Source organism: Vespa crabro, chromosome 13, assembly GCF_910589235.1.
Source record: "Vespa crabro chromosome 13, iyVesCrab1.2, whole genome shotgun sequence".
In the NCBI taxonomy this organism is placed as follows: domain Eukaryota; kingdom Metazoa; phylum Arthropoda; class Insecta; order Hymenoptera; family Vespidae; genus Vespa; species Vespa crabro.
The window spans coordinates 6,138,101-6,153,208 of record NC_060967.1 but is presented as its reverse complement, the minus strand read 5'-3'; the positions used below and the strand labels follow the sequence as shown (position 1 = coordinate 6,153,208).

At 34.2% G+C, this 15,108-nt stretch overlaps 1 long non-coding RNA gene across 1 annotated transcript in view; it reads right to left on the bottom strand.

The window, feature by feature from the left end:
- Positions 1 to 1,683: 1,683 nt before the first annotated feature.
- Positions 1,684 to 15,108, bottom strand: part of LOC124428623 — a 34,433-nt gene continuing 21,008 nt past the window's right edge. The window contains exon 5 of the long non-coding RNA XR_006943234.1: positions 1,684 to 2,786. This is a non-coding gene — a long non-coding RNA (uncharacterized LOC124428623). The remainder of the gene's footprint in view (positions 2,787 to 15,108) is intronic.

Genomic DNA, 15,108 nt, shown 5'->3' with positions numbered 1-15,108 from the left:
TGATAAATTTACTAATGTTTTGAACGTGGTCTCTTGGCTCTCCTCCCATTTGAATGGAATGTCTTTCTTCAAGAAATTAGTGAGTGGTTTGCTGATAGCGGAGAAGTTTGGTATAAACCTTCTGTAATATCCGGTGAACGTTACACGAGAGCTCTCCAGAGCATAAACCTAGAATCACTAAAAGTAGAAGAAATCAAAACGACAAAAGATATGATAAGAGATTCCCTGGAACTATTTCATTTACTAGAAGATAAACTCACGTTCACAAATACCATAACTCATTAGATCGAAACCGTAGATTCAACACCCGTTTCCGTACGCCAGTATCCTTTCCCTCCTATACACAAGGAGGAAATAAACAAACAGATAAGCGAGCTCTTAGAAAACGAAGTTATTCAATCTTCAAAATCGCCTTATAACTCACCTCTCTGGATCGTCCCGAAGAAAGCAAGTGCTGACGTGTTCCATTGCGGAATGTAATTCTATTGCTTTGTCGCATGCGTCTGTAAGGTCCCTACATTTATGAGCCGATAAATATGGAAAGTACTCCATCGGTAGCCCGGTGCAGAAACTATGGAGGGCGAGTTCGTCAATCTCGCACCTTTTTACATTAGAAGCTTCTTCCCAATATTCTTCTTCATCCGTGAGTGCCTCATGGAGATCTTTTACTCTACCGATGTATCCTATAATTGATTCATTCTCTCTCATTAGTATATTTCAAAGCTCTGCTTTGTAGTTTTCTTGTGAATGACGCGTTCCTAATGCCCGCCTGAGTCTGTCACATAACGAACTCATTGTCTTAAGATCGTGCTTCTCGATCGCGCGGAATTGTGCAACTTACGTATTGCAGCTAATCGTAAAGTGATCTTCAAATATCGTCTGTCGCGCTCTCTTACATGCCTTTATAAATGAAGTTAGGGGCATATTTTTTCCGTCAAATTTCGGTATCATACCCAGTGCCTCGTTAACCGAATGATTATTAGATGTAGAACGACTCTCACTCCTTATAGCGAGTATTTCTTTCATTATGAATGTGATAGGATCGATCTCTGGTTTCGCGGCGGATGCGTACTCGGTGCCACGCCTAAGCATCTCTTCACGTTCGCATATAGCCTGTTCGCGTGATTATAACTGAGACTCTTTGTGCAATAGTTGCCTATGAGCTCCTCCGATTACTTGTTTCGTTGGTCGTCTGGTTCTACTACGCGTCTCCATTCTGTCGCGTCAAGTTTGTCAGAGCGAGTCATTTTATCGATTGACATATCGTATCAACTCATCCCACCACTGTCACCGAATTTATGTCACATCCCACGCGGTACGGGCCTCAACAAAAATATATAAGTTACTGAACTTACCTGAGGTAACTTGTGGGATTTGTGTCCTTTTTGGCCGTTACCTTCTATGTGCAGTTCTTGACACGGGATGGAGACTAATACGAGCTGTCTTCCGTTCAAACGATCTCCTTGGTAATGTTGATCGGTGTTAGGCGATATTGCTTGGGTGAGTTTCACTCGAGGATCTGTCGACTTGGATAGAAAGTCTTCTTCTCAATCATGATGGGTATGAGGCGGTAAGGTACGGCCTCGTGTTGGTCAGTAGTTTCCGTTGGAACATTTCCCAAATCTTTGTGGTAACCAATCGAATCGTTAAGTACGTGCAATTCGTACGCACCACCTAGTAAAAGAATAACTTATAGTTAAGAATTCATTTCTTATGGACAGATAGCTTTTCTTAGCTTTGAACTTGTTGACTGCCCGGCAGAAAGTTCTTGAAACTCGCGAGAATAATTTTGTTGGAAGTTAAGCCGACGGGGTTATTTAAAACATACTGACTTTAACTTAACAATATTAATTTATTAATACTTTACAATAACTGTCGAGAATAACTTTCGAAAAAAATAACCGAAAATAACTGTCGGAAAAAAAATACAACCCCTGAGATCCGTTGTGCAGGCGCTTATATACCCTAAATTAAAGATCAATATCATTAATACAATATTATTAATTAGACAAATTTAATATACATACCAGGATTATTTTTTTCTATTATTTAATATTTTATGACTACTATTATTACTATCTTTGGTTCAAATTTGTATAGATCTTTCAAGAAATTATTTACTTATTCGAGCATTAAAAAATTAAATTACGTATAAGATTCGTACGTTTCCTTTTAGATAAAATGAAGCAGAATCTCTATTTAACGAGGTTGCGTCGTACGAGAGCATTTTCAGGTACGCGTCCTGCACCGGACCAGGTTCGCGGATCCGGTTCTCGCGAATTAATGGGAGAACGGGAATTTTTTTGAAAGATCCCGTGGAACTCGTGAGATAAATGCACGTTAATGAATTTTATCATGAATTGAAGTTATCACAGTATATTTGTTGAAGTATGATACAATTATGGATGTAGTAACGATTTCCATCGTGCCGGTTACCTCCGTTAAAGGCGTAGCCAGTAATACTCGTAAGAGTCGGTTGTCCTGCTGATGAATGCGAATGCTTGGATACCACCGTCTTTATATTTCTCTCGAACTATCCAAGAAGGCATTAACAAATTAGGAAAGGAAAATGAAAAAAGAGGAATTTAAGTAAAAGGTACATGGAAAGGGAAAGCAATATTCTTATTGATCGTGGGTATGTCTGGATAGTTCGTTCGAAATGTTGAAGCAATCTCATGTTTGGTCCTTTGTCCTGGTGACCGTGTGGATCCATGAGTGTTGCATTGATATTTGAAGGGTAGGTCCTTTGCTCGACACATTATCGAACACTAGGTACTTCATCATTTCTACGTTATATCATTTTAAAACCTTTAGCTGCTACATATATATATATATATATATATATATATATATACGTGTTAAAATCTAAAGATATCGGAAACAATCATAAATGAGTTCGAGAATCGCAGTAATAACGCGGCAGTGATTCGATTTAATATCGTTTATTCCAGAAAGCCGATTTAGATTCGAAAGAATATCGTCGTAATATGAGATTGTGACAACAACGGTTCCGCACTTCGCCATTCTGCATATATTTACATTCGTCCTCGAATATTCTATTCACTCTCGTCTAATCACTTATCGTCTTTCTTTCTCCTTAAAGTTTCCTGTCATCATTTCGGTGCTCTTTGCCGACATTTTGTTTCACACTTCACTTTGCACGTTTATTATATATGTCACTCATTCCTTCACACACACACACATATTCATCATACACCGTGTTGCAATAATAATTACAATGTTTGCTAATCTTACAAACTACGTACCTATGCACTTAGCAATTCCTTATGTCCTTTTTCTTTCTTTTTATAATTTTTCAATTGTTGCCGTTTCCTCTGTTTTAATTTTTGAACTTTTCTGTTAAAAAATACATGAAGATGTAAACCCGATTCTCTTTGTGGTTTCTCGTTTATAGATAATTTCTCTAGTAATTCTGAAACGTTACCGACAACCTCACCATCCTGTTCGTACTTTGATGATCAATTGGTTCGTTAATTTCCTTCGCCTGGTCAACTATCTTACTTGTGATCATTCCACTGCCGTAGAACTTGCCTGTTTGATTTTATTAACTTTTACATTTTTAATATTCAATATATCTGCTCTATTATTTTATTCTTATTGTACAAATACGAATGTATGCGTGTATATATTATTCAGGTGAACCCATAATGTGGAACCCATAATGTTAACTTTTCATTTAAATAAATTTCTTTTTTTCATTTGTATTATATTATCTTATAGTCTTCAATCATACAACGAGAAAAGTCATTATGTGAATTTAACGTTCGAAAAATTGATCTCCCTTATATGTCATTAACTTTGCTCTATTTCACTTTTTAATTACTTATTGTAAGCTTTGTTTCTTTTGTCATCATTATGTGAAAAGCTTGGATAAAGCCGGCAGAAGTGAAGAGAATATTATGTTTGATGAGCTCTTATTCTCCTCAGTTTCTACTGTTCCTGTGAAAACGTCATAATTCTTTTCTTGTTTTTTTTTTTTTTTTTGAATATACGCATGAAACCATCTCCATATTTTACTCAATCGATATTTCTAATTGCTCTGTTGATATATATAATTTACACTTCTTTTCCTATGATATTGTAAATTGTTTGGCTCAATAGATTAATAGACAGTTATTAAGATAATAAGCTAATGGATAAATTCTGAAATTGTAAGGAGGACATTACTGGAAGTAGCTGTCATTTCTTTTTCTATAGTTAATTCTATTGATGCGAGAAGTGTCAATGGCACGGATAACTTAATTAGTTTAAGTTTATTTTATCTGCTTTACCAAATGAAAGATCTAAAGTTTCATCGTATACGATAATATAACTGTTTGATCGTTTTATTGATAGACACGTGTTATAAAAAAGATTAACAAATATAAGATATTAGTTCTAGTCGCGCCGTTTGCTTGTACAATAGTTGAAATAATCTAGAGATCCATGATAATTACATTCGAAAGGTCCATTCGATTAACGGTGCCGATGTTCTATAATATAGAATTTGGAAAATTTTTGCATATTGTTCGAATACTTCGGACATAACATTTTTGCTTTAATCGAATAAAATTTCAGGGAGTGTATCGAATATGAACATTATATTTGCGATATCAAACATTATAATAATATTTAATTTAAGCTATAAATTCTCGATTGTCATATATATATATATATATATATATATATATACATACATATTCATTTTCATTTATAAGAGAAAATTCTGGTCGAGTTCTGTAGACGAATTCGTTATATCCATCGGTACTTTATTTTTCTTTCATATTAGCTTCTTTTCGGGAAGATCGAAAGAGCGTTTTATAAAATTTTGAACATCGTTTATATAAATAAATATAAGTTCTTCACTTAGCATAATCGATATATTCGATTCTAAAGAGTTAAAAATTTTTTGATGTTAGACTATAAAGGTATTAAGGATTTTCTGATCTTTTCAAATTATATGTTTTTTTATTTAAAATTTGTATCAGAGTATATTTCCTACTTGTGGATCTAAAAGTGAATCTTCTACTAGAAAGTATATCTCCTACTTGTCAATCTAAAAGTGAATTTTGAGTAAATTTATTTTCTTCGATTACTGTTTCAATAGCCGTTACGTTCATGGAGCAATCAGCTGACATGAAGTGGAATGTCATTGTCTTATTCCCATGTTAATGTTAATTAATATATTTTCTGTGATTGTTGCACTTCTTGTCGATAGATTCGTTGTTATGATCATGTAATGTGTTTCATGTGATACTATGTTAGTTGTTATTTAATTTTCACTTCCTCCCTTCGTTCTAGTATCCCATTTAACATTTGCCATCTATACTTTTCTCATTCTCTCTCTCTCTCTCTCTCTCTCTCTCTCTCTCTCTCTGTTGGTCTCTATCTCTCTTCCGCTTTCTCTTCAATTCCGCTTTCTCAAATTCATATTAATGCCACTTATACCACCGTCGAGGGTGGAAACGGAGATTGAACCAAGTCAGAATAACTGTATCTGTCGACATCTGAACCTCTTCCTCTGTCTTCTTTTCTCTCTCTCTCTCCCTCTTTCTCTTTGTTATCTCCACACATTTAAAGACGTTAATATTATTACAGATCGAATTTACTATACACAAAACGTGGCCGTGCAGTAATAGGAAGAAAAAAGGGTGACGTCTGTAAATTGGAAGTTCAAACTCGCGAGTATGTAAAGAGAGATTGATTAATTGATTGATTAAACTTTAGTTATTTTTCTCAGCTAGTATATTAAAAATTTACGCATATAAATTCTTTTATCATTTATTTGAACAGAATTATCCTTTCGCATTGCCTTATTTCAGTTGGTAAGACGTTATATACTTTTATTCCTTCGTAGAACAAGCTCTTTTGCGCACTCCTTGTTCTACGAAATTGTATTGTAAGGTCTCTGGCCTGTTACATGTATCCTTTGCTTTCATTATCTATTATTTCTACCCAATTACTTAATTGTCTAGTTAGTAAATTCGTCATAATCGTAAAAATAAATATGTACAAATTATAGTATAACCTCTGCCTTATGGACATAAACTGCAACGCTAGCAGGATGCGTTTCACTTTACTATACCATTGCAATACAATTCTCATTGCTCAATTTTGCACTGTTTGCAATTTATCCAGCTATGTCTCTCCTATATCTATTAATAATGTTGCACAACACTCAAGATGCAACGCTATAATCGCTTTATATATAACACATCTAATATATGCCGATATATAATTGCTTATTCTATTTAAAGAACTAATTTTTTTACCTTTACCTACTTTATTATTTGTACATATTCTATCTTGGTACCATTTAAGCATTTCAATACAGTGTTTCCTTTCAACTCTTTTCTTATACTCCTAACTATCTTCTGAATTCATTTTCAATTTATTCATATTCATCCATTCTTCTACTATATTAAATGCCTTATTGATTTCCGACTCTAACTGTGTACTACTTTCTCCAGTAATATAAATTAATGTATTATCCACAAACTTTTGTTTACATCCTTTGATGCATATTTTGATTATATCATTTATGTATATAATAAGGGTCCCAATACAGATCCTTGTGACACTCCACGCTCCGTGTTAATTAATCGTAATCATTTATCGTTGTTACGAATCTGCTGCATTCTGTTATTTAGATATGATCTAAACCATTCTGCAACATAATCTCTAATTCCATATTGATACAGTTTTTCTATTACCTATTTGGTATCCACTGTTTCAAACACTCGTTTAAGATCCACGATTTTTTTTCCATAGAACTACCATAAAATCTATATTAAAATCTTCCAATGGCATATATTCTCCTTTTATTGTTAGTTCCCTTATTCTATCATTTAAAAAATTCACAAAATCACCATGTGATGTAGTCATAATCGTATCTTACATATAAAATTGAATGATACATGCAACAAAACTGAATAATGTTTAAACGATAGGACATTCTTAATAACATTACAAAAACCTTAAAACACGATCAAAAGAAAATAAATTTAATTTAATCTTTCGACAAATATAAATCACGAACTCGGGTGGGTATAATTAATAAATAAGATTATTCTACTAACTAACTAATGTACAAAGAACATGAAATATAATTAACTAATATTTAAGGACTAGAATATTCTTAGAAACATTACGAAGATTATATACATACATTATCGATTAATATATATACTATCGATTCAAAATTGCCCCTGGTTAGGGAATTTGGATTTAGAATTTTATATAGGTGTTTAAAGAACTTTCTATCTGTAGTGTAAAAGAACTTTTCTTCTAGTACAAGAGATAGAGAAAAAGAGGGAAAGAATGAATCTGAAAGAAAGAGGAAGGACGGACGATAGAAAGAGAGAGAGAGAGAGAGGGAGGGGGGAAGAAAAAGAAGGACAAACAAAAATAGAAGGAAAAAAGAAAGAGAGATAAAAAGGAAGGATCTAAGGAAGAAGCAACGAAAAGTGCTACTCCTCGCCATCTCACTTTTTTTTTGAAGTACAGTGCAAACGAGGTACAATTCGATTGTCGCCGCTACGAAAGAGAAAGATGAAGATAGAATATTGGTGGCGTAGGTGCGCCGCGCTGCACAGTCTCAAATACGACTGGCAGCTCGAAAGATCTACGCGAATGACCGGAGACCAGTTGACTATAGTAAGACCTTCATCCGGATTGTCGTGCCAGCCAACAAAACGTGGCTTCTCGACCAAAGGATCGATGTTTCGTTACGACACACTCTTCGTTTTTTCCTTTATTACATTTTGTCGATCGTTACTATAAAAAGTATCATAGTTCACGATCTTTACGAGCGAACGGACAAACAGCTGAAATTTTTCTTTTTTCTTTTATTCCTCCCCGAACTCTTAGAAATCATTCAACGTATTATCGTGTATGCATATAGTATTTTTATTATCATTACCGTCATTCTTCTTCTTTCGATTAGGCCTACTAGGGACCACGTGCCAATTTCAATTCTTCACACTTAGCTGTTTTCTCTTTCGTTCTCTCCAATATTCCTTCATGTTTTCACTATGCTGTTTCTTCCTGTCCTCAGACCACTTCGCACCAGGTTTCTTCTTCAATCTTCCTTGGAATCCTTCCATGCTTAATACCTTCTTTCTAAAAATCTCTCTGTCTATAGTTTCTTCCTCACTTATATTATTTCTTTCTAGATCTTTCTTTGCCAATTGAATCCAGCTAGTTGTTGCCTTTTTCTCCCAAAGGTACATGAGTATCCTTTTTGTTAATCTGGAATCATCCATTCTGTAAATATGGCCAAAAAATTGCAGTCTTCTTTTCCTTATCGTTTCTGTTATGCCTTCCATGTTCCTTTATATTTCATCATTAGATCTTAATTTCCATACTTCTGTTGTTTTCACTGGACCTAAAATTTTCCTCATGATTCTCCTTTCTAGTACTTCTAGTTTATCTAATCTATAATTTAGTACCAAGCATTCACTCGCATATAAGCATTCCTGTTTCACTACTGTAGTGCCTTATTTTAAGATTTTTAGATAAACACTTTTTGTTGTAAAAATTTTTAGTGATACCATACGCCTTTCCATCTTGCGTACCCTTTCTTCTACCGCAGATTTTTCTAAACCATTTTCTTGAATTATTTCTCCCAGGTATTTGAATTTCTTTACTTTTTACTTGTACTTATTTATTTCTTCCCCCCTTCTGTGATTTCTGTTGGTTAAGAATTTGAGTTTGATTTTAGACAAATAGTGATCGGAGTCAAATTCTCTGCTTCTTACTACCTTGACATTCATAATTTCCTAGTTGAAATTCACCTAGCATTGGATTTGGAGAAGTCCATGTTTTAGCTCTTTTTGGCACTTTCCTGAAGAAAGTTGACATTAACTTTATTTGAAAGTTTTTGTAAATAGTAATCTATCTCATCCCATTTCTGTTTGTTCTTTGGTGTGCAACATATTCTCCCACTATTGATTTATGAATTCTCTCTCTTCCTATTTGGGCATTGAAATCTACAAGTAATATCACTACATTTGATTTTGGAATTTGAGACATTGCATCGTCCAGGAGGTCCCAGAATTCCGCTACTTTATTTGGGTTCTTCTTGTTGTTTTTATTTATTGGTGCATGACAATTAATAAAGGTATATAATTTATTTTTGCATTTCATTGTCAAAAGAGACATCCTTTCTGAGCGGGATTTGAATTCAGTTACACTGTCTAATAATCTTTTATGGATATAAAAGGCTGTTTCCAAGAGTGACATTCCCTTCATAATTTTAATCGCAGGTTTGGCTTTAAAGATTCTATAATATTTTGTTTCCGTCACATTTTTATCCAAAAATCTCGTTTCCTGTATTGCTAAAATTTGAATTTCGTTTCTATCCAGTTCTAATTCCAGTTCTATCCAGAATATCCAGTTCTAGTTCTAATTCCTTTTGTTAACCAACCTTCAGCAAAGAATGTACATTTAAAATGCCCGTATAAATTTCTGTTTAAACTTAAGTCTGGAAGGATTCCAAGGATGCTCCGACTCATGCTTATTGCAGATGTTGGGACTCCCCAAAATTCTAGATCCTGATCCTCTGTAGACAAAGTAACAATTTCCTTTCGATGTTCTGTCTCTATCGTCTTCTATATCAATCTCGTGCTCAACAAATTATCCTTATATTCTCTTCGTAGAAAGAAAGAATGCAAATTTTGCTGTGGCAGGATTAATTACTACAATTGGTGAGTATATATACTCATGTTTTTTCATCTCTGTTTCGTTAATCTGCTTAACCGTTTGCGTATCACAAACTACTTTCGCACTCTTCAGATTTTGTGTTGAAAAAAACCAGGGCATTTGGCCTAAACTGACAACTGAAACTGACGGCCCACCCGAAATTTGTTGAAACGCGCTCAGCCTTTCAGACGCATGTACGTCGCATCGCTATTATTAATCCAATTTGTATTTTGTTGTTACATAATCTAAATTAATGGAATATATATATATATATATATATACATATATATTTTTTTTTCATTCATAACTTTTTATTTTATTTTATTTATTGAACATGACAAGCGCTATTCGATACGCGATCGCGCTCCTTGGCGTTTTTCGATCATGTTATGTCAAAATCCTCTGGTACGCAAACGGTTAATATTTGCTTTATTGCATTTTGAAGATTTTCTTTGTTGTGTTTTTCCTCTCGTGAAAAAAAGTGATTGAACTTTATCTGCTTACATATTATTCGCTTATTGTCGGAAATAGATCATGTTTATTGTTTTTATGTTTTTTTCTTCTTCTTCAGCGTTGAACATTTCTTGTGCTTGTGACGTAGAAGATTGTGGCTCGTAAACGTTGTTCACAAGATCGTTTTAATGGAAAAGTAATTATCGTTTTTCGTTGATAGATCGAATCGTTTGAGGCTTATGATCGTTTCGACGTGACGTAAAGAGATTCAACTTTGTCTTATAAATAGATCGTACCATTGACGTATCGATCTTACGAGAAATATTAAATTATATTATGATTAAGTGATTGCTCTTAAAAGTTCTTAGAAGGACGAACAGCATCGATCATGATCCTTTTCATTTCTTTTTCTATTTTTATTTATTTTTTTTTTTTTTTTTGTGGAGAATTGGAAAATTTTCTAAAAGATTTACAACAATCGATTTTACATTATCGTAGCAATTATCGACGTTCGTAAAATTTATTTTAATCGATCATCATTATGTTATTGTTCATTCGAGTCGAATCAGCCGGTATGAGTCCACTTGTTTTGCGAAGCAGTAATCGATCGATTATACGAAAATGAGCTTTACGTGTAATATAACTAGAGTAGTTTACAGCTCATTTTCGTGTAATAATTGTATTCGGAAATAAGCTGATTCGTGTAAATCGATCGAATTTTCCGATTTTAAGAAAAATTTACTTCGGCAGGTACACTCAGAAGCATATTCAATAACCTTTCAAGCGTTGCTCTTTACTTTTCACCTAAGTTTACTCGCGATTTACCAAGTCTACTTATCTCACCGATGTTTCCTTGTTGGTGTACTCTAGAACGGCCGATCCTCTGGTCCTTTCCTTATCTTCTTGTCTTCTTTCTATTAAAACTTATTTTAGTACATAGGTACTAATTGTTTTGATCGTCATTTCGTTGCCTACCTTTTTGTGTCGCATCAACGTATTTTCTCAAGGACTGGCCAGACTTTCTTCGGCTGTCTTTCCAACGCCGCTCTTCTGCGTACTTCTCTTCATGGAAAGACTGAGATCCTGATAGGCTACTTCTCTGATGTTAGCTACTGCGCATTTCTTCTTACGGACAGATTATTCTCTTGCTTGCTCAGTTACTTCTCTGACGTTACTGTTTTGCGTATTTCCCTCTAATGCTATTTTTCGATCAACTACTTTTCTGGTCTTGATTTTTTGCGCATTGCCTAAAGATGATATTTTTGCTATTTTTCTGATTTGCATTTCTTTGTCAAAGTTGGAGTTTGCGGATTGATAACGCTCCGATTTTATGGAATAGCGTTATGTAACGGCTTGTAACTGTAAGAAAAGCTCTTTCTCTCGCTCTCTCCCATTTTCCATTTCGGGATAATCCCGGGATTTCAGGATAAAAACGAAAAAGCAACAAATCGTATTCACCTCGGTAGAATGTAAAAATAGAGGAAGTGAGAAGACACACGATTGCGTGACAAATATCAGTAGATTCTTAAAATCATTGGTGTGCTATCTGTTTGTATTATCGTTTTGTGTGCATTTTTTTGCTCCTTTTCTTTTTATTTTTTCCTTCTACCTTTAAAAATCTTATGTAACACGCACGACATATATACTTTCTGAAACGACAATCTAATTCTTTCCACATATGCATATATTAATAAAGGAGCACGTGAATTCATTTGAAAAAGAACAAGCGGATAGAAATATAAATAAAAGATACTAAATCCATGTACAGCTGTTTATTTAACACGAGAATAACGTGGACTGGCCAAAAAAAGATTATTTTCTTTCATGAGTCTCTCATTTCGACGATTTAAAGACGATGGATAGATAAGTTCATTAAGGAAATAGAAAATTTATATCTATCGTTGTTTCGTTCTTGTCCACATCATTGTCCCCATATTCCTCCTTCGTCTCTTTCTTGCTATCATCGACCTTATATTCTCTTACTCCTACTTATGTTCATGCATGTCTTTGATTTTTTAGCCACTTGAAAACGTTAACCGAATATATTTTTAACATTGATCTCTACGCCATTTAGCCAAGTAAATCGTCGACTTTGATGTAGAGATTGCTTGGGGCATTGAACAATCTTAAGGTCGTTTTGCGAGAACTCGTGGCACGAAGCTCGTATTGTTAGAATAAGACAGATAGCGAGATACGTTTGATTTCGAGAGAGAAAGATGAGAAGGTGGGAGAGTAGAGAAAGAGGGTTAAGAATGGTAATAAGCTGGCAAATAGTATACGAAGAGCGAGAGTGAAAGTGATAGAAAAAGAGAAAGAGAGAGAATGGGAGACAGGTAAATAGGTACAAAGAGAGAAGCAACGCGTTGAAAGCAGAAACAGATAAAATGTGAGAAAAATATTAGGACTTTATTTAAATTTAATGCATTAACTCCTTCAAGAGATTGATCCCAGTTTCCTTGTTGTTATTACTGACGGAAAATAGCGGATGAAGAGTATATATGTATGAGTGATACGGAAAACGTCTGTAATGAAGAGATAAAAGAAAGAGATGGATATATAAATAGGTGAAGGGCGAAGGAAAAGCAGACAGTCAAAAGAAAGAAAATGATAGAGGAAGAAAAAAAAAAGAAAAGACGAATGAAAGAAAGAAATAGAGAGATAGGTTGGTGGTGATGGTAGTTCAGATTTAGCCGACTGGGGTGAAGCATTCTTCTCCACTATCATAACCCTTATCAATCAGCACAAGACACAGTTGTGCACTGTGTCGACACGGTGGTTGACCCTTAACTTCTTCTTATTATAGTGAGACAGTACCCCTTATTATGGCAAACTAGCATAATACACGAGTTAATCTTATCCCGTATGTCCTAACCGTACTAATCATTAACCCATGGGGAGTTAAAAGAGATAGAGGAGTAAAATTATGCGGTTGATGTGAAAGAGGAAAAGGAGTAGGACTACTCGGAGGATTCGCTGGCTTGACGTCAAGTCGAATATACCCGAGAATCCTTTCTCTTTCACGAGAGAGGTAGCGAGATATTGTTTGATTGATTGATTGATTGAACTTTATAAGCTTTCTCAGCTATTAAAAATTGCAACGTCTGCGGCCTATCGCGTGCCTACCGTTTTCATTGTATACTACTTCTAACCTATTTCTTAATTGTCTAGTTAGTAAATTCCTTACGATCTTAAAATTAAATATACACACTGTAGTATGGCCTCTGTCTTACGAAAATAAATTGCAACGTTTGAAATATATACTCTTCGTGTACCTACCGCATTGTTTCCGGTCATCTGCATTATCCTGTGCTATGATTATATATAGTACATCTTGATATATATAGTGTATATTGATGTATAATTACCTATACTATTAAAGATACGTCCGTTTTTTCATGATGCAATTTTTCATTGAGAAGACAAGAAATGACTCATTTTATAGCAAAGTAAGTCCGAAAATGGTCTTTTTCTCATTTACAAGATTCCGCTTTAGAAGAAAATAATTTTTTGAATTAAAGAAGTTTGAAGATGTTCTCTATACGTTATCTATCGTATATTCGCGAAAGTTAAAAGCAATTTGCACGAACGTGTTCTGTTTTTTTTGCAATCTCGGCGTACCGGTACAGAGAATCGAACAGTGAGTATGAGAAGAACAGAACCTAAGCAGCAGGCTAGAAGTACGGAAATAAAGAGAGGCGCAATGAGGAAAGAGAAACATAAGAAACAGGATATGAAATGAAGAAGGAATGGTGACGGGAAAGAGAAAAAAAGGAAACAGAAAAAAAAAGTTGAAGTAGAGGAAGAAATTAACGAAGAAAGCAAATATATATAGAAAATATGAGAACGAGTAGGTTAACGTGATTCATCTGCCTTCTGACCAGCAGTTTGGCGCAAAAAGTTATCAAAGTGTCTACATCAACGCGTGATCTTACCCTGTTCCTGCACTATGAAAAAGGCTGGCTTGGATATCGTATGTCAACAGACCGAATTATCGTATATCTCCAAAGCCATAAATATACTAAAGGGAAAACCAAATATTGTCATTTTCTATTTGATACTCAAACACAATAATTTACCGAAGCTCCAAGGTTACATATAAGGTAGCAGCACTCTGGCTGCAATTGAGAAATCATCGTTGTACTCAATCAGTAAATCTGTCAAGAATAATAGAATATGATTGAAATTTCTTGTATCAAAGAGGATATTGTATCATTGCTTTCTCCTAAATTAAAATTAACTCGCTCAATTCGACCTCAATTCTCACTCAATCATATTTCGAATCAAGTTAGAGATTTGAACAGAAATATCTACTGATAATGACTGAAAGATTAAACGATGATTCGAACGTAATAAATTTTAATGAGTATTAATAATTTTATTCATTGTTTCAGGAAACTAATTGACAAAGTTGAACTTTCTGCAGAATTATTTAGCAATCGTTCCATCGACTGCGTTAAGAAATCTCCATCATTTGCTTATTTTGAATCTCAATCGCAATAATATAAATGGTCTTCGTGCCGAAGCTTTCGAAGGCCTCGACATACTTGAAATGCTCACTCTCTACGAAAATGAGAAGAAGCGGATAAAAGCGGATTCATTCAATGTACAATACGGTACTTCGATTTATTTATTATTATTTTATTCCAATGCAGCAGGTCACGTTTTAATCGTAATGCAAATTATACCAACATTAAACGAAAATTAATACGTCTCGATCTAAGAGGGAATAAATTAAATAGCGTTAACAACTCTCCACGTTGGATATGTTGAAGCAACTGGTGATGCAAGATAATAAAATATAATCAATCGAGGAAGGAGATTTCGAAGGTAAGCTAATGGATTTGATTAATTTTTAATTAATCACTTTCTCATCTGTATCTACGATCAAATACAAAATTAGACGTCAAATACAAAACTTTAACGTTATTTATATAATCCAAATGAAATTATATC